Genomic DNA, 27,480 nt, shown 5'->3' with positions numbered 1-27,480 from the left:
AAAATTAGCAGGTCAGCAGATGCCAGCAATGGAGAGAGGATGGGTATGCATTACATGCACAAAGTATTGTAGAATAGTTTTAATAAAACACAGCCTTTGAATCTGTGGGGTATTTGCTGCACAGAGAGCAGAGTTTCTTTCAGGGTAAGGTTGGAGGACTTGTTGGAGACTGTACTTCAGGACCTCTGTTTACCTGCACAGCATCTATGAAAAGTACTGAACAGTTGTATGCAATCAAGGGGTTGAAAACTTTTTTTAGGGACTGTAGTTCATGTTTTTCCAGTCTGATGTTACAAGAGAGTGTTGTGAATAAATGCATTCGGTAAAAAAGTGAATATCATTCCTCATTGGATCCAACTGTTTTGAGCACTCTGAACTGAACAGTGTTCTTTCATTCAACAAAACTGACGCAAGAGCATTTCTTCCTCATGTCATTAACGTTTTTTGCAAACACTTTCCCTCCAACACAATAGTTTAGTGGCTGCTCTTTGTGCGTGCGGCATGGTTGAGATGTGCACACACCGGCATTTTTTACAGTAAGGTTTAACGATATGTGGATGAGAGCAGTTGTGTTGGGAATTTGTTAACATTAAAATTCAGTTAATGAGAGCAATTCTGCTAAAGACTTTTAAGGACAAGGTATTGATGTTAAAGAGACCTAAATGACCAACAGCTTCCTTAATGCTGAAAGCAGCAGAGCATGTTTTTAACTCCGAGAGGCTGTGAAAGGACCGCTAACTTACACACACCATCATAAGACTGTTTACGTATTCTAACTACTTTTCAGTAAAATTATGCGAAGCCAACTATCAATTATTACAGCTTTCTGAGATGAAGCATAAAACTAAACTGCTGCACATCACGCTGCGCCATCCGTTGGCCACTGATCTGTATCTCCCCCTTTCTCAATTGCCAGTCATAATGGCAGTGCCAAGCAGGTGACGGTGACGCCAAGGCAGAATGACACGCACACACATACACAAACTATCCTCTCCCTACAGACGACCTTAATTAGACTCCACGCGTCCCCCACGGTCTCTGTGGCAGGCGAGACAAAGGGAGGCTCATACGTTTGGATGGACGGCAGTGTGTCCGCTTGTGTCTGTGTGCGTTTGAATCTGAGGGGCCTATCTTTAGCAGATGCTCATACCTCTACCGTCTCCCTCTCTCTGTGCGGAGCAGCGGTGCCATCATTAAAGTGTCATTGAGAAGTGGCACCACTTAATTTTAGCTGCTCTCACTGGGGGCCCTGAAGGAGATGCTAGAGACTGAGAGAGAGAGAAAGGGGAGGAGAAATGGAGACAGAGAAGGGAGGTAATAAAAAGGTACAAGGGTTAGACGTAAGGTACAGGAGGAGCCAAAAAATTTTTTTAAAGTTACCCAATCTTCTTTAGACGAGTTAAGATTGAACAAAAGCTTCAAGATTTCTGATCAAGTCTTTTCTTTTTCTGAAACAAATTTATTGTGCTGAAAACAGCTGATATTTTATCCAATTCATGTCCTATCTGCCATCAAAAAAGATTAAACTGTTCCTCCAGCTGCTTGAAAAAAGTACTTCCACTTGCTCTAAAAGATCAATTTTGCTCAGGTGGATGTTTTTTTTAAACAAGGTAGGTGGAGAGAATTGGATAAAACAAAACAAAAATTTTAGAAGTACTGAAAAACGCTGCATATTGTTCGTTTTTCAGTCTTTCGCCAAACAGCTGGTTGCCCTCAGATGACTTCCAATAGAGACACACTTAGAGCTTCCCGGTGGCGTCAGGCTCGGTAATGAATCCATGTCTCAGGGTCGTCAGGTGAGAAGTGCCACTTCCTTCCAGGAACTCAAAATAACTGAATGGAGCGTCTGAAAAGGAACGCAGACAGATAAACGAGCAGAGGCGGCCACTGATAGTGTCATACCTGGACAGCGTTGAGGAGAAAAGAGAGCATATGGGCCGTGCATAGGGGAAAGACAAGTCAAAGACACGCTCACTGAAGAGAAGTGTGTATGACTGGAAACACAGACGCATACCGCAGTTCACACAGTCTTCCTGACTTTTCTCATTGATACAGTGACCTTAACCTTGGCATCCCCTCTTTTTCTCTCCCTTCTCACATTAATCTGTCTTCCTGATGTGTCAGTGCAATGTTAACACGCTGTCGTTGTCTTCAGCAGCAGGTACACACTTGTTAATCCTACCCCCGTCCCTCCACCCGTATCTGCTATTTAGATTCTGTCTGGAAGGCTTGCGCGTTTTCAGAAGGCAGTTGCCAACACATACAGAATATTCCTCAGCGGCCTCTAAAAACTGTTACTTTCACTAGAGGGACTTTGTAAAACATTGTTTCTGGACAGTCCAATATTACCCACAGATTACTCGCTTTATCACCTCTCCAGCCTGTAGTCATCATCTTCCTTCTAGCTCCAGCTACTGCAGGTCTTTTACACATCAAGAATAGCTGTTTTGGGGAGTTTGACATGGCTGGAAAAGCAACAGAAACCAAGAAATGGTAAAAAAAAAAAAAAAAAAAAAAAAAAGGTAGAGGTAATGAATGTTAGATAACCTCAATAGGTAACTTTAATGTAGTTTCTATGCTCAATCTTTGCTTTACTTCCTGCAGGGATTTTTTGGTCCCTTCCCTCACCTTGCAGCTCTGCACAGCTCCCACCACCTTTACTGTCTCCTTGTTCACTGCCACACTGTGTTGGCATCTTCTCCCTGGACCACCTTCCTCGTGTCTTCGTATCTTTTTTCACCTTTTACTCCATATACTTTATTCATGCCTGGTTTACGTCCCAGTGCTTTTTTCTTTTTCACACAGTGTCTACATGCTGTGTCCATGTCTTGTCTCATACAAGGAATGTATTTGATAGGGCAGGTCTGGTACAGATTGAACAGCTTTTGGTGTTTGTGCCCCCAGTAACATTGTTTTCTCTCTACATGGTGTCTGCCACATCATTTTTTTTCTTAAACTTTGATGACTCCTGCTTGGATGTTGACTTTCAGTCCTGGGACTCCTTTCAGTTTTGTAGTTCTTTTCTTTTTTTTGTTACCAAATGTAAGTGAATCTCAATGAATTATATCAGTCAGTATATCTGCTTAAGTAATTAAGTGCAAAAAGTTAAATTATGAAAATGTACAGAATGTACAGAACACAAAAATCAAGTGCTAGAGTCTGATTTAGCTGCATCCAGAAAGTTGAGTGTAAGAAAAACATGTACAAAAAGGGAACAGGGATGTATTTAGTTTTTAAATTTAATTTCTGAATTAAAGACGCAACAATTTAATATGCCTGCTCACTCTCTTCAATATGAAACATGAAAAAAAAAACATGGCAGGCTGTTTGTTGAAAGGCAACAACATCATAAACATGTTTAGGTCACAATAGTTGGAGGATCTTCACTTAGTGACTGTCTGGTGTGTTTGGGCCCCTAACTAATTATTCAAGCAAAAACAGCTGCTTCTACTCTTTATAATTACTTTGGAGAGATACAGAGAAAAGAAACAAACTCAAACAAGAAAAGGGAAAAACAAATTTAGACGAAAATAGGAGTAAAACCAAAGTAATGTAAAAACCAACAGACTAAGGAAAACAGACACAACAGACACAAGATACACAACACGGGAAAGCAGCTCAGAGGAAAAGAAGGTGTTGGGAGGTAAGAAAAGGGAGAAGCAAAGACCCGATGACTGGATGAGAAAAGAGAGGATGAGGAAGAAAAAGGAGTGAGGCCCTCTTCATTTATTGCTCCACTGGAGAAGAACGTAGAGCTCTCTAATGGTGCTGCTATGGTAATAACAATAAAAACCAAGAGTACAAGAGAAAAAGAAAGACCGCGAAAGACGGAGGAAACGGAAAGAGGTTAGGACACGGAGGGAGACATAAAGTGTGATTGTTTTCTTTCTACAGTTTCATATTTTCCCACCAACTGTAGCTCTCACGCTCTCCCGTACCCTTCAACACACCCACACGCTCCCTTTCTTCGTTTCCGTGCTTCCGCTGTTGGCGCCGTGTGTCCTTGCTCTATGCTTTGTTAGGCAGGGCAGTGGCACCACTGTAGCTGCTGTGTCAGGGCTTTCTATTGGTGGTGATTAATGTATGGAGATGGACTGATCGTCACCAGCAACTAACATTATTCTCAGTGCCGGCACAGAGGAGGCGCGTGCCGGGAACTTAGCAGTGGGCTGCAGGCGGTTGCACTGCGTCGAGTCATAAGGAACTTTCAAATGAAGCTGCATTAAAGTTGTGTGTTTGATTATTGCACCAGTTCAGAGAATAAACAAATAATCAGTCATCATTGTACAAGAAAAATAAAGGTACAGTTTTTTTTTTATTTAGAATGTTTTAAAAAATGAGTTGAGTTGCAAGCCATCAACTGTTTTAAAGATTAGATTAAAAGAATAATAATTACATTTGTTTTAGTTGACTCCATATTTAAAGCATTTTTAAGAATGTCGGGAAAAGGAAGGTTGCACAGGTAACTGTTGTATTTTATTAACAAATATACTCGTTAATGAAAAACAAAGCACCCTCACCTTACATGCATCTTTAAAAATCAACTGCGTTTTCTCAACTCGCTCCAGACGACCTTGTCAAACCAAGTTTATATTCACTTTGGTCTCGTCTTCATGCTCATGTGTCTCTTAGAACCATCAAAGAGTTTTATTAAAGTAGATAAACCTTTCTTTAAAGGTAGATATCCCATATACATTTTGAAATAATTAACCATAATTCATTATTGATTGTATAAAAAAATGCTTGATTCTGTGTTTCAGTCATTGAGGTGATTGCATGCTTGGGATTACAGAACAATGAATGAATGTGGGATTATATTTTTATCATGGCTAAAGTAATATATTAATAACTTTGTATTAAAACGTTGCAAATTTATTTGATTCGGAAATTATAGCATTTTTTAGACAACCCCAACGCAGCCAGTCTTTTGTCCGTAAGCTTCAAGTCCCCAGAAATGGAAGATTCATCTGTTGTCTTAAGCCTCTACAGTCAAGTTGCTATGACTATGCTTTTCTTTTTCATTTGTTATACACTTTAAATTCTCTTTTGGATCAGGTAAACAAAGCAATTTCCAAAAATATTTCATCATAACAAATCTCTCCTCTGGGCAGCAATATGAGCAGAAACTTGATCAGATATTTTGGGAAATCCTCAGGCTCCTGCTGCTCGCCCCCTCCCCATACTTTAGATATTTATAAATTAATGTAAACAACTCTGGTGGCAAACGGCACAACTATAAAACAAGATGGAGTACCCCAAAGAGTTGTTATCTACAAGTGTAATTACCAAATAAAATTTGTGCCATATCAGAGCACCAAATGGTGTGCCAGCTTGGCATTTCTGCCCACGCTACATATGTGTGTGCTGTGATTAGACCATAGAGACAGTAGATAAATTAGCTTTGGGAGGAAAATGGAAGTGAAAGATATACTGGATTGCCCTGTGAGAGTTCATGTCGTAAGTAGCCACACACTCACACACACACATCCGTGCAGGAGCACACTAAAGCTTTCCTCCGTTTCTTCCTCCCTATCCACCTTCCCATCCATCAGGCCATCTCAGGGAGCTGCCCGCAGTTCCACTGGCTGGTTTAATTGTTAATGCTAATTGCTATTTATTGGCTCAGATGCAAATGATAGGCTGGCCAAAGTGAAATTTTATGAGGAGTGAACTCCCCCTCTCGCACAAATTGAAAAAAGTGAAACAAGAGGAAGAGGGAAATGAGGCGAGGCGAGAAGAGCTTAATGGCAGCGCTTTAATAGCAGAGAGCAAAAATTAAGACTGATTTAAGAGACGCCGCTAAATCCCCCCCAAATCCTCTGTGATCCCCTCTCAGGGAGACACCCATTTGGCAGAGGGAGGAGAGAGGGATGGAGGAGAGGAGAAGAGACGTGAGGAGAAGAGCGCGGGGCTTATAACAAAAATGCAAGAATTCACTGCAACTTGTAAGCTTGTATGTCAGAATTACTTTAAATTACATTACTTTTATTTCTAAAAGAAAAGTGCATTTCATTAAGTTTGTGATAGATAGATAGATAGATAGATAGATAGATAGATAGATAGATAGATAGATAGATAGATAGATAGATAGATAGATAGATAGATAGATAGATAGATAGATAGATAGATAGATAATTGTATTAAAGAAGAAGCATGTGGAGAATGACACTTGGCGGAGGTCATATGCAGCCAGCAGCAGCTTCTCACTGCCTCCCTCTACACCAGCTGAGTGTGAACTTGAACATCATGCACTTTTAATACACTCTAAAAGGTAAAGCAGAATTTGCACAGCACATTACCTAAACAATGTGCTGTTTAGGTAATGTGCAAGCCTAAGTGTGTGTGTGTGTGTTGGCTAAGATGCTTTGCAGAAGTCCAGGGATGCAGGACTCGCTTTGCATCCCTCTGTGACATATCAATGTCCTCTTTTGATGCTTGCTCATTTGTTTCCCTTCCATCCATTACTCCCCTGATCCGCCCTGTCCATCCATCGCTCCATCACTCCATCTGATTGAAGGAGCTTCCCTCCATCCTCAAGGTGCGATCGCCCTGCCAATTAAAGACCAATCTAATCGCTTCTGGGCTTTGTGTGTGTTTGAGTGCGAGGGGGAGCTGTTCGTGTCTGCATGTGCACACTTATTTGTATGAAACTAGATGGAGGTGTGTGTGTGTGTGTGTGTGTGTGAATGTGTTGGTGAGAGATCTGAGAGGTTAATGCAGTTAAGGTTATTTCACAGTCCATTAAGAAGCTTATGTTGACCTCCTGACCCGAAAGCCAGCAACATGGAATCCATTATCATGACAATAGGACTGCACATATATGTGCATGTATGAGTGTGATGGGGTTATTCCCAAGTTAGAAAAATATTATCACAAAGGTAAAGAGGAGGAAGGAAAAGAAAATACGCAACTTCTTGCATGTGTGTATTTGGTCAGGTCGGTCTGAGCCATGGAGTAATTTGTACCATTATAGTTAGTCTACAGAGAGGAGCATGAAGGACAATCAATGGCCATGCAAAACGCAAGAGAAAATGCTGACGCTTGTTCTTTTTTTTTTTTGGTTGCAGGAAAATTTGATTCAATTATGTAGAGAGCAAAGCTTGGAGCTGTGTGTAGGAGGGGCTGTGTGTGTGTGTGTGTGTGTGTGTTTGTATTTGTGGTGGAAAAGGAAGAAGCAGTTTGTTAACTATAATGACAGAAAACCTGACAAAAGTTGAACAACTGAGGTGTTTCGTAAGATTCAACAAGGCCGTCTCAGATGAAAGTTTTTAATTCATCAAATACTTAAAGATGTTAAATTTAGCTGAATTCCATGATTTCTTTTTGAACTTAAGAGTTTAGACTTTTAAAGTCCCGACTCAACCTCCCTTGTCTCCGTGTCCCTCGGTGTATATCTGTCTTGCTCTTTTTGTCATGCTTTTATCCACTTATTTCCTTAACACTGGGTGAAAAACCCTGACCCCCATCTTGGACCCGGTTCATCCGCAGCTCTGGGCAGGTTATTGATCCACATGCGAACAGAGGCCTAGCGCTCACGGCTAATGAGACAGACACGGCCGGTCTGGGTCCTGATAGGTTACAGTGTGAGGACCTATAAATAAACTTACAATGCCTGAGGGAGCCCCAAGATTGAATTTATTATGTTTTTGGTCACAGCTGAAAAAAAGATAAGATTTTCAAATTGCAAGATTCACACCTACAGGAAGGAGAGGCAAAGTGGTTTGCGCAGATCAGATTAGTTTGTCAAAAATAAAAAAAATTAATGGAAACACGTTTATATTCTTTGTGTTGCAGTACCTACACTGCACACAATGGAAAAAATACAAACGTAAAACCGTCTGCGCTCACACAAACTCTGGCTTTAACCTTCACCCCTGTCCTCCTCTCTCCCATCAGACATTTTTGGGTTGATTGTGCGCTTGTATCTCTGCACTGGAATCATGCTGTTATTTTATACGTTGTTCCCTTTTTAGTTATCCACATTGTGCAATTGACAGCAGAAGTGTTGTTACATTGGACAGCTGAAAATTGATATCCCTGGCCATTTCTTTGTGTCCCAGGCAATATGTTACCTTTTCAGGGACTTATCAAACTGATGGATGGGAGGGGGGCACATCTCTTGTGGCCCCTGCTTTAATCAACAACAGAGTTACAACAGACACAAGGCACACACATCAACCGTTGGAGCATTAAAATATGATACGGTTTGTGCGTTCGAGGCAAAAAAGTTTGTAAAAGTAAAACAAGTTTGAAGATGCCTATGGCAATTAAATTCATCCAGATTTTCATCCAGATTTTTAGGATGAAAAATGTCATGTTGAATTAAATTGAATTCAGTTTCATTTCAACATATTGTTTGATTTTCTGTGTTTTTTTTGTTTTCTTAGCTTTTTTTGCACAGCAGTACAATAGAAAGTATTTGATTTATAAGCAGATGACTCTTTAAGATTCCTAAAAATGTCAAGTCTGGCCACCCACACAGACGCATTTAGTTTTTTTTCAAAGAAAATTTTATTTAATCTCCAGAATTAAATTGTCAAATGTTCCCATGACTGGCTGTAATTGATGATTGGCAGCTCCCCCATTTACTAAATGCAACAAATCTAAGAGCTCTCACTATTTTCAGTATTTAAGCAGGTCCTCCAACAGCATATAAATTGCTACTTTATTCAAGTTTGATATTAAAATTGCATAAAGATTAGGAATTGACAAAAAAGCCCAACATCACTTATTCCACTGGCAGGTTAAGATTTAGGCTTAAATTGATCTTCTAATTTAACCGACACGGTTCAACTGGTTGGATGTAGTTAATGTTTTGGAATGGTCCAGCAGAACACCTGGTGAAAAATTTGTGGAGGGAATTCCAGATTAGGGTGATGGAAAAGAGGCCCTTCAGCGTCATAGACACACAAATGTCTGGAGGACAGATGGCTTTATAAATGGTGCAACGTCTGGTCATCAAATAGGAGCAGAGTTTGATCACTGTAGGGAAGTGAAAGTTGTTTTTAGGAACTGATTATTCACACTTGATACTTTTGTCAAATTTGATCATCTGTTTGTGTTGCTCCATTGTCTTTTGAGAGTTGACAATGTGATTTCCTGTAGGAAACAAACTTGTTGGTCTAATGAAAACATCTGCATCACTTCTCTTTTGCTCCTTTATGTTTTACATCTTTAGAAAACAAAGAAAATCAAAGGTTATTAAAATTCTCTGATTTAAACCTAAAACAGGACATTGATATCAGCCAGGAAAAGCCTTATTGGTGCATCTAACGGTAAACTACGCTTTACTTTTTGTAGTTTTGATTTGTTGAATCTATACGTCTGTTAAATTCAGTGTATGCACCAACTAACTCTGTTTTAATGACTCTGGGAGGTGTTTATTATTGAAGGGGAGATGGCGATCTGATGTTGGTTTTGTCCAAAAGAAAACACTGTAGGACAAAGGACACACACTCTCTCACTCACATATAGATGATGATGCTCTGTAAATTGTCCTTCACACAGCTCTCCCTGCATATTGACTGTATGTCCTTTTTCTCAAGCTGACGTTATTGTCAAATTGTTTCTCAAACGGGACACAATTGAAAAGGCGGACAGTTGTTCAATGGCTCGAGTTTTACCATTGATTCCCAATAGGGGCCCTCTATTCATCTGTCGGCTTGAGGAGCGGAGAAAAACTCTGCTCCCTGCTTGCCCCGCCACCACCGCTCCTGTTCCGTTCAGAAGCGACGAGGCTGATCTGCACTCACAAACACAGGTGGATGCTTACATGTATGCGTGTACACACACACACACACACACACACACACACACACACACACATCTTCTTTCATTTAAATATCGCTCCCGTCCCAGAGCGTTCTGGTACTTGATACAGTATGATCCCCCACAAATCAATGGGAGCCAAGGAGACAACACACACACAAAGACACACACACACACACACAGTAAAATCTGTCTCTGTGTAGCCCACAGGCAGATGGTATCTGCTTTAGACGCTTGTTATTTTCAACAACTCTGATATGGAGATCATTAGCAGACAAAAAACACGAAGGCACGTTAAGGCACCTGAAGCGCACACATGAGATAAAACTTTACTGATCACAATGTTTATGCAGCACAGTGTGTGTGGAATATTTTTTTTATTTTACTCCACTATATTTTTTTAAATATGTGAATACAACTGAAAGACAAAATATATGGAGATTATTTTTCTAACTATAAGTCAATGTCTCCTGTTTTATCTGAAATATTAAAAGAGAATCAAAGCGATAAAAGATCACATGCAAGCATTGCCTTTTACTAAGTAAGCTACAAAAAGGCAATCTTCTTGTTAATTTATGAAAATGAGCATAGATAATCAAATTCAAACAAACTTTCTAAAAGTTGCTCAGTTTTGCTCAAAGTAATAAACGTAATAAACTCTTTTCATATGCTTGTACAACGCTGCCACGGTTAAGTTACTGTGTACAAGTCTGGAGAAACACTGACAAAGATTACAACCATTATGTTTTTGGTCGAAAAGCAGTGACGGGTCCTCAGGAGGTAGGAGTTTGTCCTGTGACTGGTAGGTTGCTGGTTCAAACCTCTGCTAACTCCCTCTCTGTGTCCTTGGACAAGACATTCCAAATGCACAATGACAACCTCTGCAAACACATTAATAGAAAGCTGTCAATTCAAACCAGCACTGATTATGTATGGTAAGGAAGAAAATGTTTCCAGAAACTATTCTGACTTTTCCTATAAAATGGAGCATGCTTATTATAATTAAAGATGGGTAACGAGAAGCAAGAGTTTTTCTTCAATTACTAGTGGTGTGAAATTGTAAAGATGGAGTTAAGACATTATTCAAAGACAACTCAGTTTAAAATAAATATAAACAATTATTTTCAGGAGGAACTATTTGTGGTGCTATTAGAAGAGTTAAAAATTAATGTAAGAGGTCCTGGTTTACATTGTTTTATGTATGCATTGTACTTTATATGTGGATTTGCATTGTCTATATTATATTAATAAATATTATTAACATAACAACTATTACTAGACAGTACTAGAGAGGTTCAGAGTTAAATATAGGCTTCCTTGTGAATATAAGTCTAATAGCTTAATCTGCATCACTTGCATTTTCAAAACAGTCTGAAAGAACCATGACTGATTTATTCACTAATTTTTTTGTAATAAATTGCGTTTCGTTTGCTGTGCTTTTACAGATTTATGGTCTGTATATTTTTTAAAACTTGTTTAGATTCTCTGTGAGTCTTTCTTCTCCAAACTTTATGATTTGTTTTCTTGAAATGAGTAGTGACTGTTTTACCCAAGTCATTTAATACACAACATTTTTAGGTGAATAAATTTATGTGTTTCTCTTACTAAATTTGGCCATCAGCTTCAAGCTCCCTTCACTTGGACAGTAATTGTTTTAAAGATGATTAAACATTAATCCAGAAAATGTTTTAGGGTCACTCACAGGTCAAAATGAATATTTTAAATAGGTTTCAGACAAAAATGTGGTTCATATACATTACCGCAGTTTCTTCAGAAGAAAAGTGAACGTAGAAATAACATGACGGATAAACTTACTGGAGTGGTTATGACCAAGAAGAATATAATATTTTCTTCTTTGCCCTTTTCACCAATATATTTTAAATTAGGAAAAGCAATAGCTTGCATAAATTTTATGTGAATGCGTGAGAAAGAGATGACATGACACACAAAGAATACAGCAGCACATATAAGGCCCGCGCTGTTTGCAGGTATACGTTTGTACTTGGAGAGAAAACCTAAGTTGCTTTGTGTTGCTACATCCACTCCATCTGTTTGTGTGTGTGTGTAAGGCAGAAAGAGAGAGAGAGGGGGAAGAAGGCAGCGTCTGAGGGAGCGTGCAGCGCTAGATTGATGTGTACCGCCGGCATGGCCGTTTCTACTGAGAACGGCCACACTCCTCTGCCTAATGATGCCACATCCATCCTGGAGCGCAGAGTGCTGCACACTTAAGTGTGTTATGTGTGTGTGTGTGTGTGTGTGTGTGTGTGTGCCCACAAGGCGTCTATCCTGAGGGCTACAACATAGCACCTTCCACAGCCTCTGATCACCTTTTATTTGGCACTACTACGCTTGTGTGTCTATAATTGTGTATAGGTTTGAGAGTGAAGGGTCCTACGTGACCATTAATATTAAATATAGATACCCTTGTCAGTGAATTACATCCTCTGATCCCGCATCCTCCTCATAGGGAGGAGAGGTGAGGAGGGAGAAGTCATGGGAGGTGAAGAAGGGAGAGATGAAGTGAAGCAGAGAGGAGAGTGAGTGAAAGAGAAAGAGTTGAAGGTAGCAAAGTAAAGGAGAGGAGTGAAGAAAGGGGGAAGAGAAGCAGAGGAATATGAAAGAAGGAGGAAGAGGCATAATTAAAAGTTTTAAGAGGAATAAAACAAGAAGAGATGATGTGAAGAGGTCTTGGATTTCTCTGGATCTTTAAGCTGTCAGCCCCAAAAATAATGCATTTATATATTCATCTCATATTTAGAAAAATATCTTAGATTTATCCATGGATGCTTTTTTAAAGAACTTAAAGTTTAAACAAACAGCTAAAGTACTAAAATTACTCAAGCTTGCTGCAAGTGAACAGCCCACTGCTACACCGCATCAACTTCTTCTGTGGTATTTTAGTGAGGAAAAGGTAAAGGATAAATGTTTGTTTTGTGCAAACCTTTAGAAGATATCTCAAACTATTGAGGAAATAATAACCGGGAAAAAACTCTGGAAATTGTGAAAAGGAGATTCAGGAACCAGCAGGAAGACTGACTGATATTCATAAAGTCTTTCATCTTAAAATTTATATTACTGAGCCGTTTGGTGTGCGTTTTCTCAATCTCCGACATACACGTCTATATTTACAGCTATAAATAATTAACAATTATTGATTGTCATCGATTAATGATCATTCATGGCATAAAGCTTCTTATGGAGAGATTTGGATACAGTATGATCTTGGAAGCAGCTGTTTGCCAACTAACATTTACACCCAAAATTACAGAATTGACGGAAGCAGCCTTTTCAAAACACCATTACATTCTGCCGTCCATTGTGCCACCCAGCTTCGTCTTGGAAGATTTACCAGCTCTGTAGCGTTATGCTAATACAGCCACGAAATAATCATTCTGAGGCTTGTCTGAAGATCCGATTCATTCGAACGCAACTAAAAGTATGCAATAGTTCAGCTGGCACTGCTTTATATTTTTTAGCAAAGTTATTCTGGATCTAAAGGTATCAGTCTGCAGATGTTTAAAGTCAGATAGAACCCCAAAATCCTGTTTTAAAGCACATCACAATGCTTTAGAAACAAAAAAAAAAAAAAAAAAATGGGCACAGGCTAAAATGAGATGAAAAGGGTGATGACATCGAGTTTAATATTAGAAAAGAAGAATAACATTAGAGGGGGAAAAAAAGGCGGTGGGGCCACTGGAAGGTACGGAACAGCAGGGAGGGAAGAAGGTGGAGAAAATCTGCAGAAAGAGGGATGACAAAGGGGACTAAGGGGTTTAGGGATGTATGGATGGAGGGAAGAGGTGCCAGCTGATTGATTGTGCTGAGTGTTAGAGACTTGTGGAAAGAGGGATGACGAGAGGGGGAAAGGGAAAAGAAAACAGAGGATTGAATCTATCACTGCTAGGGAGGAAGTGACGGGAAGAAGCCAGCAAGCGAAGGGATGTATAGAAGATCACAGAGGAGGTGAAATCATTCGGCAAACAAATGTGCTGAAGTGAAAAAGTTCAACAGACGAGGAACAGACAGGAACAGGATAGATGGAGAAAGACATCAGCAGATGCAAAGATTTATTACATGAAGACATCCAAAAGTGAGAAGTGATTGAGCAATGACGGGCGAAGGAAAAACAATGGAGTGAACGGCAGCAGCTTTGACCTGTCATCTGTCTGTAATAAAGGAGAGAAGGGAGGAAGAGAGGAAAGGAGGAGTGACAGTTTTATTTTCCTAGCCAGGCGTTCATTCCCATATTCCCTGGCAAGCTCGCACCTGATGGAAAGATGGCAGAAAATCAATAGTCCATGTGCGTAATGGAGTAATGACTCTGAGTGTATGTGTTGATAATGATAAGTGTGTGTGTGTGTGTGTGTGTGTCTGCCCAATCCCTAAGCAATCACACACAGCTTAAGCCAGTCCCATGGGGTGGGGGCCACTTTAACTAACAACTTCATTACGGCAGCCACACACACACACACACCATCTCTCTCACACACACTGTTGATCATCAAGTGAAGACTTTTCACAGATATCGCTCAGGTATAAAACTTGACAATGTCATTCATCTTGTTTGAGCTTACTTTGAAATTGCTTAATTAATATTTGGTGTAAAAAGTTTTCAATAAACTCCCATGTAGTATGGACTTAAATGAGCATTTTTGCTGAAAAGAAATTTGATTTAAAGGCCAAACATTTTAAAATTTATACCCAATAAAAAATGTTTTTAGACATTTTTAGCCAGAAACATGAGCTAAAACATGGATGATGATGTAGCACATGGAAAGAAACAGGAAATCTCTCACAGAAAACAGAATATTTACATTGTTAATTAAAACATATTCCTTAATTTTTCAAACATATGCACTGCCTTCCCGGCAACAGGAAACGGATAAAGTAGCACTTTCGAGCCATATATGGCTTGTCTATTAAAATGAAGTTGAGATACATGCAAGTAAGGATTAACATTCTCCATTGGAAACTCGTTTTATACGGGGATCATAAACCAATTATAATCTTTGACTTAAGAGAAAGAACAAGACAAAGATGATGGAAGAGGGAACAACACAACTCATGTCACAGTCAGGACAGATAGCATGAGTGAACGACCGGACCACAGAGGCGCCAGCAGCCGTTGTTTGTGAGCGTGCAGTTTATCAGGTAAGAAAACAGTTGTTATCGCTTTTTGTGTCCTCTGTCAGGGCAAAATCTCTGCTGATGGCATCAGAGATGGTCTCTTCAGAATAATGTGTTGAGTAGCGTTGGGCCATGCATTTGGCACCTCTCCCTTCAGAGACAAGAGAATATATGTATTCTCTTCTTCTCTTCACTCTCTTATTTGGGCATTTTTTGTATTTGCCCAAGTAATATACAAAAAATACAATATAATGAGGCCTGGCATTTCAGAGTCATCAGATTTCAAGTGTCCTGCTCTGTATGCATCATTCAGACCTGGTATTTGGCGTTCTTAACAGCTTACCAACACTCTCTTGATAGGCTTCGACTGCAATCTCACATGCCGTGCGCTTACTTTTTTATGCTTTTAAATACATTTTTGTTTTATTTTGGTCATGAAAATGAATATAAATATTAGAAACTCCAAGCCTGAAAACAACTAAAAAGATAAAGTTGTAAAAAATTATGATTTATACCATTTAGGACAACTATTAAAACAACTTGTGTCTTTGAATAAGCCAAATTTATTTACATGGTCTGCTTTTGCCTGTTTATCTGCACAACTCTCAAAGTGTTTCCAGTATCTGCCGAGTTATGCCAGGGCAGTGGAAACATCTCCTGCACTGGGACTGCTCAAGCCCAGACACATTCTCTCACACACACACGTACACATATGCAGAGATGCACCTCAATCAACCAATTAGGTCATCAAGGGGATCTCTCATCACAAAGACAGGCCCACTGCCATGCCCAAATGATGGGGTATTCACCCCGTCTCCAACTCAAGAAACATACCGCCCCATGGAAACACAAACGGACGCATGCACAACTCAAACACACACCCTGCCCCCCAACTCATTACAGGTCCACTGATCAAAAAGAATGATGCTCGGTTTAACTATCTACCAGAGGAGGATGGTGGGAAAAGAGGAATTTGGACAAAGGGTTGCACATTGCAGCTCAGCGTCGGCACAGACCAGCAGCTCACGGCAGCAGCCCCCTCTGTTTACTAGCGGCTAATTAATTCGCCACATATGCTGAGAACATCTGTCGCTAGTGACCTGCCGGGAGTGCAGAGGACGCACTGCTGCGACAGCCCGCTCCCCCCCAACTCTCATTAGCACACACACATGTACAGTAACATACACACAAAGAGCATCAGACACATGCATGACACATGGACGACTGTTCACTCATAAGTGAAGAGAAACGCATACCTTTGCACGTCAACACTGAACTGGACATCTGCTGAAGCCCACACAAGCTTTGATCCACCTTTATATCTTAAACTGTATAAGATTTACATTTATAAATATTTTACACCGTGCAACCATTAAAATTTCAGTGACTTGTGAAATTATCTAAATATTAGTAACACCTTTTTTTCTTTTTTCTTCTTTTTTTTTACCCAGTATGTCCTTCATGCTGCACTGTGTCAAAGTTAAACTTGGTGAAATAAAAAAGCGAAGCGCTGTGAAAGTGCAAACCGCAGAACCAGCAGAAAAACTCCCACTAGCCAATCAGATTCATTAACCTCCACCATCCCAAAATCCCTCAGGGGGGACTAACAGAGACAAAGACAAACTCTCTTCCCCTTGTGTCCTGTGTCTCCCCTTCTTTCTGCCACTTTTCCTCCTCCCGGACCCAGTTACACAGATTCAAACATCCCTCCCTCAAACAGCGCTCCAACATTCAGGTTTCAACAGAGGAATGACCCTCAGAAGTGCAATTAACAGGGTTTCTCTTAGTTTTTGCTACAAATTAAAGACTAAAAAAATAACCTTTTAGAAATTTAAATTATTGAAAGATTTTTATGATCACTGCTTGATTCAGCAAATATACGTATGTTATGACTACCTCATTAATATTATTTACAAAATCAAAGTTTTAAAAACCTGTTTGGTAAAATTAATTTATCTTTAAACTTTCGTCAATCTTTTTAATCTTAATTATTCTTTTATTGAAAAAACAAAAACACACAATGTTATAATCCGATCCAGAGTCTTCCACAGAATGTATTAAAAAAATAATATAAACATAATAAACCGCAGAACCACAAATTAGGAATAAATGTAAAATTCAGTTCTTGCATACATGAGGTTCTTGCAACACTTCAATTCATTTGAAGTTTGTTTTTTAATGTCACCACATCTTTTTTATTCTCCTTTTTTCTTCTTATTTGCATGGAATGATTATTTTCTCTCCCCTGAATGACAACCTAATCTGGAAAAAACTAAATGTACAAAAACTCAGTAGTGAGTGTCGCCACAGTTCAACTGCCAAACAGATTCAACACTCATGGTGTCACTGCAACCGTCTCTGCTAATCTTCAGAGTAATCACAGGATTCTTGTGACATTCATCTCATCATAAAGTCTCTAAAGCAACCAGTTGACCACTCTCCCAGTGCTATTATCATGCCATAACTCAGCCAAATGACCAGCGAACAAGTCAACAAGTCACCCACTCGCTGAAGCATCCGACTGCGTATCTAGTCAGTCAAGCAGCCACCCAGCCAGTGAGCCCCCCCACCTGTCCCTGCTAATTTGGTGAGGAATCAATTAAGGCTGTGTTTGCCGAGTTCTCCTTGCCTTCAGCTCATCTGCTCCTCTCTAATGCAATTGTCCTGTGTGCTGCGTGCAGAGCGGCATAATAAAGTGATAAGGCTAATCAGGTTGGCTGCTCCTCTTCTCTCCCCATACGCACACTACACTTATTCTATTAGATGTGTAATGAGATTCTGCACTCCATCAACACGGTGCTGTTTTGTGTGCGTCGAAAAGCGTGCATTCCTAGGTTTGTGTGTATGTGTGAGTACGACAGTCTGCGTGTGTGAGAATGTGTTTGGGCAAGGGAGAGCTTATGCTCTTGCAGAGGAAATTTGCTCCATTTACATTCTATCATTAGCTTGAAACAAATGTGCCCTTGAGCTTAGTGCCCCTGTCTCTGTCGGCTGCAAACACTTTACTTTGGCAGACGATCATAGTATCATGCACACACATACAGACACTCTTCAGAAAGAGACTTGAGCATACAATCAAAGACATTCATGCGCAAACACTCACTTAAACATAACTAACAACACTACGCATTGCTCAAATGGACAGTTAATGTCACACATGCCGCGGAGATAATCAGGTTAGGAATCATCGTACTTTTCATAATGTAATACACGCACGGACACGCGCACACACATCTCAGCAACCAACCAGACAAGCAAAGAGAGTGATGGTTGAGTAGATGTAGAGGACACAGGGCTCTATGATGTGTAGAACAGTTCTGGTCAATGGGGCAGATAATGAGTTGCCATAAACAGCAGCAGTCTTGCAATGTCCAGCTCAGCTCATTATCATGGCTAGCATATGTAATCAGTGTGTTGCTGGGGCGTGTCTTAATGTACTCCGCTATTCCTCAAAGACAGACCTGGGCCCACGGGGTGGGTCATGAGAAGGTAAGAATGGATCAGTGGATCAACCTCAGGAAACATTTGTGATTAGTATTCACCAATTGTAAAGTCTTCTCAGTGTCTAATGACGCAATTTAGACTGAGAAACCACACAAGAAGAAAATGCCATCATCTGCAAATGCCGAGACATGCACTGATACAGCAGTCATACATTGGCCAGAAATGAGTTTGTTGATTACATGTGGATTTTGTCCTGAAATTTGGAAAAATTATCTATACTTTTAGTTCATCTTCCAAACAATAAAAAAAAAAAATGAAATAATAAAAAGGGCCATGAAATCATAGATAATTCACTGGTCATTTTATACTTATATTTTTACATAAATAAAAGTTAGATATTTTTTTGTTTGTTTTTATATAGTGTACATTGTTCACACGAGACAAAAATTCTAAGTAAATATTTCTATAGCATCTTTGTGTTGTTATTCTGATGTGCATGGACTTCAAACCATGATAAATACATCACCATGCTTTGCAGATGAGTTTTTTTCCTGCAAAGTTGTGTTTCATTTACAATCTCTGTGCTTGTGTTCAAATAATGCAGTTTTATTTTGAAACAAACTTTTGTATGGCTTTTGTCTTTTTTGGAGGAAAAAAGTTTCCTCTTAGCAAACTTCCCAAATAGTGGATGCATGATCCTCAGCTGACAATTTAACATTTTTAGAGATTTATTTTAGCATCTCACAACCAGTTCTTGGGGGGGGGAACTTATTTGGCCAACTTCTAGCCATTTCTTTTCATGTAGGCTGTTCCACATAAGTGAATGGCTGATTTTGAATTATTTTAAGATCTCTTTAGAGTAAATATTTTACAGAACTCAGGAACTGTGACAGCCTTCCTTCAAACTAAAAGTCCGAGGTTCAAACAGGCCAAATGTCCTTCAGAATGATAACAAATAATGTTGACTAAAGATGGGAAGATTACTAGTCATATGCGTGATACGGTAAGGTAGCCGTACATTTCAGTGATTTACAAGGAGAATTCTAATTACACAGCATTTTACCTAATGTTGTTGGTAAAATTAGATATTAATGTATTAATGCACAATAAATAAATAACTAAATAAATAAAAATATTGACCGAACAGTGCTTCCTGTGGACCGCAAAGCAGTGTGGGATTTAATTGGTCCGCCAACCTCCACAAAGAAGAAGCTGTACCAGAACGCGCGCATACGTGACAAAAAACAAACTGACAAACATGGCGGAGCAAGGAACCGATACATTCACCGCAACAATGTAAATCGAAAGTTTGGCAACACTATGGATTTCAGAAGAGAAGGGAATGTTTGGATAAAGCAAATTCGATTTGCAAAATGTGCCACATTCTGTCAAATACACTGGAAGCACGACAAACCTTGAAACGGCAACATGGAATCAGTGTGCGGACGCCTATCAGTTCACCTTTTTCAGAGGCGGATTCACGTCGTTCTTCTTCCTTCATCTCCACGCGTGGTGAGGCTAGCATTTCATCCTTTTTCAGCAGCTATGAACTCCATTTGTGCAAAAGCCATAAAAGACCCCTGGTATGTTACGTCTGGAAATTTCGCGCATGCGCACGATGCCGAAGGGGGCAAAAAAAAAAATGTCGCGATAAAATAATTCCGTTAACTAAATGAAACCTAGAAATGTAGGTATTATTAATTCAAGGTAGTGCGCCACAGCAAAATGAAAAATATTGCAGAAAAACAATTTTAGAATAACTCAAAACTACTCTGATCCTCTTTTACTCGCTCGCGTCCGCTACGCGTACACTCGTTGCCATAGCAACTGACAACAACGTTACAATCAATATTGTATCAAGATTCAATACCAAAAAACACTCAAACATCACACACACAGACTATATGACGTATAATTTAACCCTTATTTAAAATAACAATTAATGAATGAATGATTTAATTTTGAATTGCCTCATTTTTATGAATGACAAAATATTTATAAAACATGTTTCTCAGCTGAGTTCATTTAAATCGAGATGCATCGTGATGAGGACGTAAATCTAATTAAATCTCTGGTTGATGAAGAGGAAACCAAGATGTTTCAGATCGCAGCTTGTGAATCCAGATCTGTATCATATCAGGCAGAGATATGATCATGATCTGTATCATATGATACAGATCAACATACCAAATGTTGACAAAATATGCAGATGAAAATAGCTGTCTGTGATTGCATTCATTTTAAACAGTAATTAATATGTTGGTGCCCTTATTTGTTCTTCAGCAGAAATGACTTTTCTTTTTCAAACATATTTTCTTCTCTTTTAAAAGTTTCAGGTTAGCTAAAATATTTTAGATTTTTACAATTGTTTAAACTGATATTGAATACTCAGATCCTCACATATCTGTATATTATGATGTCCTTTTATATACTATAAGAAAAGTTTTGTTTTTTTGTTTTGCTGTGAATGCAATAGAAAGGCTTATTGTGCTTTGTCTGTATTTTAAACTAGGCTCTGGGTAAAATATAATTTAATCCTCAAAGCATCATGGCACCAATGTCCGCATTCTACAATCTCAGAAATTGTTTAAAGGTTTTTATTTTCATTTTGCTTCATTTGCATTAAACAGTAGGAAAACAAAACAACAGAGGGAATAAAGTACGTGGGTACTTTGGAGGCCAGAAAGCTGCCACCAAGACGTAATTAGAAAACATGCAGGGACTCGCGCACACATACAAACACAATATCAAGCTGTGCACATCCTCATTAACTTCATCAGTATGATAAAACACGATTCTCTCTCATCCCACCCAAGATTCCATAAAGAGGAGATAGTATTTCAAGCTGCAGACACCAAATCTCTAATTATAACCTTATTTGAAGAAAACAAGGGAGCACTTAATAAGCAAATGAAAGTGATAATAAATCGGAATATGGATTGGACCTAACAGAGTAGATTATACGGGTGAACCCCTGCCGCGAGTGTGAGACAAAGTAAGAGGCAAGTGAGAGAGAGTTATTAATAATATGGCAAAATGAGTAAATTACAAGGCTAAATACTCAAAGCTGTAATTATGTCTCTCTTTAAATAGGCCAAGATGAGTGGATGTGGGGATGATCGGATTGGAAGAAGTTAACTGCTTTTCTAATTATTCCTCTCTCGTATTTGCTCACATTCACGATGTAGTCCCTCAACCTGCATCTGTGTTTAAGTTTTCACTGTTCATAGCGGCTGAGTTTTCTGTCAAGTACTTTCAACAGAGAATAAGCACAGAACAAAACCATCTGTTGGCAAATACAAACATCTCATCTCAAAATACAAAGATGACAATTATTGCTGCTAAAAATGTTAAAATAGGAACTACATATTGATCCAGGCCATTTTTATGTGCAATATATGAAACGTTCCACTAAATCAATTATAAAAAGCAAGGTCTGATTTGTTGAATGTTGAATAAGCAATGAGGGATACCTTTACTGATTTTTTCTCGGTGTATATCAGAGATGGTTGATTTTGTTTACTGTGGAAGGCAACAGAGTTCCATTTGAAATGTATACTTAAATATTGGGATGGGGGTTTATCTCACTTCTTCCACAGACAGCAAACAAAGCACATGCAACACAACATAAACCAATATGTGCATGATTGTATTTAATGTTTGAAGTGTTTTCTTATCGTGAGCAGCATTTGGCTTTAAACATGTATTTATGCTGATAAAATAATGAATGAAACCACAAAGCAGCGCAACAGTGATCATTAATAAATAACATAAAAGCATTTTTATTGTCACACTATTGAATTGTAGCTAGATCCAAGATGCAGGCGGAGATATATTATGAGACTTTAATGAAAACTAAAACAGAAGTTTAATTAGAGGCAGTTATGGAGGGAAACCGAACAAAGACACAGGCAGGAAACTAGAAGATGGCATAAACATGAGGAAATATGACAGAAAGACAGGAACAAACAAAAGAAACCAGGAGTGTTTGGAAGAGAATGAGGAGCTAAAGTACTCGGGAGATTGATTATTGACAAAAGACAGGTGGTTTATTGGGAACATGATGCAGCTGAGACCAGTCAGGCATCCTGAGGGAAGGAGAGTTATGATCATTTAACTGAGGAGAATATAAACTTTAAGAAAAACAAAAATGTAAAGAAAAGCTAAAATATACTAAGCAGTGCATCATCAACAATACAAACACAGAAACAATCCAAAACAGGTCAGGGTGTGAGTACTGAACAAATTTAAAGTAGGATTACATTGTTAAATAATATCCCAAGTGTTGAAGAAGTCATGGAGCTCTGCTCAGCCTGTCATCTGCAAACAGATTGTAACAAAACTGCAAACATACCACACCAGGCTGTTCATCCAAACTGACAGAAAATGAGAGCAATAATCAGAGAACCATGGGAACTCTGGAGGAGCAGCGCTGATCCGCAGCTTGGAGTTTGTTGGCAAGACAGACATTATTTGTTCACTCAACCCTGGCTTTTAATGAGGAGAATGAGAATAAAGGGGATGTTGTGTTTTTACAATGTATTTCATATTCGTAAACTTTTCCATTAGAGCATTACCCTTGCTTAGCAAATATTACAGTTAAATCTGCAGTGGATGGATATTTTAGGTTGGAAAGATATTAGTCACTTTGGGCCCTTTTGAAGGCCAGTCGTATTTTATAATCATTTTACAGATTCTGTACAGGTGAACAGTTGATATTAAATCAGACATTAAAATCCTGTATCATTTATATAAAATGTTTTAACATTTGATACTGTCATTAGTATTAAAAGATATAAAATTTGCTACATAAGGTATAATAAGTGTATGAATTTCTGACACAGTTTTGCTAACCTACTACCCAGGCATCATTGAAGTGCCCCTCTCCCTCTTTGTCTATCACTATAATTCAGTTCCTTCATTTTCCTTCAGTAACCTTTCTTTACCCCCCACCTCCTCCCACCCCACACCCTCCCTATCTTCTGTCTAGTTCTCCACCATTCCCAAATCTCTTTAGGTTTGTCTTGCGCTACAGGATATGAAATTGACTTGTAAAGAGGAGACAAGTATTCACAGAGGATTTTACCATTCAAGGTTGATTTCATTTTATTTGCTATCAGGGCTGTCTGTCTCTTTGCATGTTAAAGATATGAGGTGGGTGCGCATACACACCCATGTATGTGTGTTGCTTGGTGCTTTGTATCTGCCACTCAAGCAGCTGTACAGATGTCATGCAATCTCACTTTCTTTGCATGGTTATATTTGACATATGCTTAACAGGGTCCATGGGGATCTTTTGGAGCATTGTGCACTTAGGTAGGTGTGTGTGTTTGAGTTTGTGACCCTGAGCTCCGGTGCCGATCCAATAAAGTTGTCTGTGAATGACAGCTTTATTATCTTGCATAAAGTGGAACAAATGTAGACTTGTCTTTCCATCAGAATAGAGAACTGAGAAAACAACAAACCACACAGACTAAGGCTACGTCCACACAGCAGGTATTAACAGTAAAAAACTTGCTTTATCAGGTCTTTAGACTCACATTCAGTCATTCACCCATTCATGCACACATGCTGATTGTGGTAAGCTGTGGCCACAGATCAATTCATGGTGAATTCTGATTTTTTGGTGGGAATGTGGTCGTTTACACAAATCAAACTTCTGTGTGAATAGTTAACAAGCCCAAGTGACAAACATGCACAGAAGAACATACGTGTGTATTTCAGTAAACAGCAGAGCTATTTACTGAAATAATAACTGATGCTGTCATCTATTTTAACGTTCTCCATGTCCTCTTTTTTACAGGTCAGTATACTTTCTGTAAAACTGAGTTTGGCAGGTAGAACATCACCTCTTTTCTAACCTGGCCCTGTTCAGCTGAGTCGAGTACTTTTTTTGACGTGTACCACTTGTGTCTCCATAGTCAAAACAAACATGTAAAGTTTTTGAATGTTTAACAATTGACTGCATTATTATTAGAATTAAGGAAAAATGTTAGGTACTGCAGAAATGCTCTATTGCTTCTCAGTGAGTTAGTATAGCATATCTCTGTGTGTAAACGGGTGTTTCAGAGGTTTGCAGGCAGATGTCAAACAGTTAAGGAACCACATAGACCTACTGACAACTCTCTCAGTAACTGGGAACCTTGGGACACAAGACAAGTATTGTGTGTGCATGGGTGAAAAGGAGAGCAGAGGAAAGGGAAACAGACGTGACCTACCTCCCTCTATCCCATCCCATCTGCATCCTGACATCTGACAGGGCCATCACATTCAACCATTCTATGAAAGTGTGTGTGTGTGTGTGCGTCCCACATCCAGTAGAAAGGTAATATTATGTAAATAGCCCCACATATGTCATCTATGAGAAGATGGGGATGGACACACATTCATGCATACACACACTTTCTACCTCTCTACACACACCCTAATGCCCTTCGGGTTGGGGGGTCTCGGCCCCTGTCTCATTTCTTTGGGTCAGTTTCTCACACTTGTGACAGGGTCACACACCTCTCCTCTCATTGTTAACCTGCAGTAAAAAGTCACACAGCCAGATACTCAAAAGTGAGAGTAGGTGTATGTGAGTGATTAACTGAGAAGAGTGTGTATGAGATGGAAAACTGACAACTGTTTGTTGTGTGCGTGTGTTTGTGTGACAAGAGAATTGGAGACAAGAGATGGAGAAACCTCTGCACATTACCAAATTAGCAATATGTCGGACTGCAAGCTTGCATTATTTTAGTCAACATTCAACACTCAACCTTCCCAGTGTTGAGAGTCAGCGCTGACCTTTTTGGGCGGTTTTCAGTGCTTAAAAGCATAACATAAATTTGTTTATTGCATTAAGACTTTATGACATTATCGGGAATTTGTATTTAAACACAGCAACATGGAGAGCATCAGCGCCAGCATCCTTCTCAGCCAACGCAGCCTTAACGTCAGTGCAGGATGGCAATTAATGGCAGGTGTGAACACGGGCAAAGACACCAATTACAAATATCAATACAAACATACTCAAACCTATGATGAACATAGACTCACCAAATAGTCTGGCTTGCTTTTGAACTGTGGGGTTAAATTGGAGTACCCAGCGAGAAACCTCACAGGATGAAAGATTTTCAAAACTTTGTAGGTGACAGTGCAAACAATGTAACCAAAGGGGAGCAGCTTTTATGACCTATTACCCACCTGAAAGCATCTCTGTCCATTTTAATTCACAGATGGAAAACTTTCACCTCAGATAACAATGGTGTTGTCATCCATTGCTGACACACTGGAGAACATTGAGTTGAATATTGCTAATGGAAACTGGATGCAGAGAAAAATATCCTTACAATGTGGTACTATTACTTTTTTTGTAAAACACAACAGAGGTAAAATGTAGACTATGTAGAATAAAAACCATACAAGTTTTTAGGATCTTTTGTATAGTGCCTTATTTTGTACAAGGATCTTATTTTTGCCCACAGACTCATAAGGTGGTGTTAGTGATTTATATTTCATATATAAAAAATAAGCCAATTTCATCACAGTGACTGACAGGATAGTACTATTTTTGTGACTATATGTGTGGTCCTGTGTGCATGAGTTAGCTAATGTCAAGTCTAAGGAGTGGTCACAGGTACACAATAGGATTATGACCAACACCTATCTATTTGTGTCTGTGCGAGAGGAAAGCACTGACCACTGCAAAAGCCTGCTGAATTCTAAATAGTGGTTTCCAGCTGCTGAAAAGCCAAATGATGTTGTAAAGAGATGTTGTGAGAAGCTATTGTACAAAAGGTAGGATTAATAGGAAAGCTGTCTTAGTTGCATATCGCAAAACCTTACTCTGGTGGGTTCAAATTCAACCCAACAGGTTCAAAATTTTCCTGGAGTTCTCAGGCCAACAATTTTGAAAACCAATCCTACAAATTTGCAAAATGGTAACAGTATTAAAGAATAACGTATTTTCAGATGGAAGGTCTAAAAAAGGGCTAATGAGCTAACAGTCGAAAGTGAACTTCAGACCATGGTAACCTTCACTTCTTTGCCTTACCACAACCTTGTAGAAAGTTCCATGTGTACCAGTTTCACTGTCCTCTACTGTTTTTTTTCCCCCTTGTTTCTCCTAACTTTCTCCTCTCCACGATTGGTGCTCTGTTTCCTTTTGTTTTTGTCCTTCATCTCTCTGTCACCAGGTCCCCTCCATCAATACAAAACTGTCAGTCACAGGAGTGACAATTGGCAGCTGTCGATGTATTGTAGAGGGTCGCCACTCTCTATACAGGCTTCAGACCCTAAAATGCTATCAGCTGCCAATACAAATGCACACACACACACACACACACACACACACACACACACACTGATCTCCACATGTTCAGAGATACCATTTTCTCTTTGCATCCTCATCACACTTTATCATCGCTGACACAGGAAAATTTGGTTTGGTAGCAACAAGATCAAATCAGATGAGGAAACAAAGAACCACCTTCTGACTATTCACTCTTCAGATGAATGTGTGCACATGCACACTACACACACTACTAATAAAGGTCTTTGACACAAGCTAAAGTCATTGACACATGGCTCCCCCTACTGGAGACCTACAAGACCTTCGCAATGACATCTGGGTCATTGATTACCAGGTAGTATAAGATTCATTCATCTTTTTATTGATATTGTCTTTTCTACCTCAGTTTTGAGTGCATCTTCTACGGATGTTCTCATATGAATGCATGTGAGTCACTTCATAAAGTTCAGCATTTATTATTTTTAATCCCCTCTTGATGTCTAACTACCACATTAAAAATGAATCCAGAGGTAACAAACCTAGAAGAATGGAGAATATATTTTCCCTTTTCCGTACTCAAATTAAAAATTATGAAAACAGATGTTTTCTAATGCAAGTTAAAATGATATCAATTTTAAGTGGATTGATCGCCCCTCACGTATGTTATGTACATGAGCCTGGGAGAAATAATTTGGGCAAATATCAAAATCCAAATATGTCCTATTTAAAAAATTTTTGCAATAATTTTGAAACAATTTAGTCTTATTTAAAACTTGCTTGACCATTGAATATTATGCTTTTGAAACTTTTTGAGTGTGCAGAGACAAAAATGTATATTCTCACACCAATTGGAGGGATACATTCCTCCT

The 27,480-nt window shown here is 39.1% G+C and overlaps 1 protein-coding gene across 1 annotated transcript in view; it reads right to left on the bottom strand.

Moving 5' to 3' along the window:
• greb1 (growth regulating estrogen receptor binding 1) overlaps window positions 1-19,951 on the bottom strand; it is a 63,014-nt gene extending 43,063 nt beyond the window's left edge. Inside the window, exon 1 of the mRNA XM_081605314.1 lies at window positions 19,801-19,951. The gene's annotated coding sequence lies outside the window, so the exon portion shown is untranslated. The remainder of the gene's footprint in view (window positions 1-19,800) is intronic.
• Window positions 19,952-27,480: the final 7,529 nt, after the last annotated feature.

Source organism: Poecilia reticulata, chromosome 3 (genome assembly GCF_904066995.2).
Source record: "Poecilia reticulata chromosome 3, P_reticulata-male-v2, whole genome shotgun sequence".
NCBI classification, from domain to species: Eukaryota; Metazoa; Chordata; class Actinopteri; order Cyprinodontiformes; family Poeciliidae; genus Poecilia; species Poecilia reticulata.
This window is presented reverse-complemented; position numbering and strand designations above follow the sequence as displayed.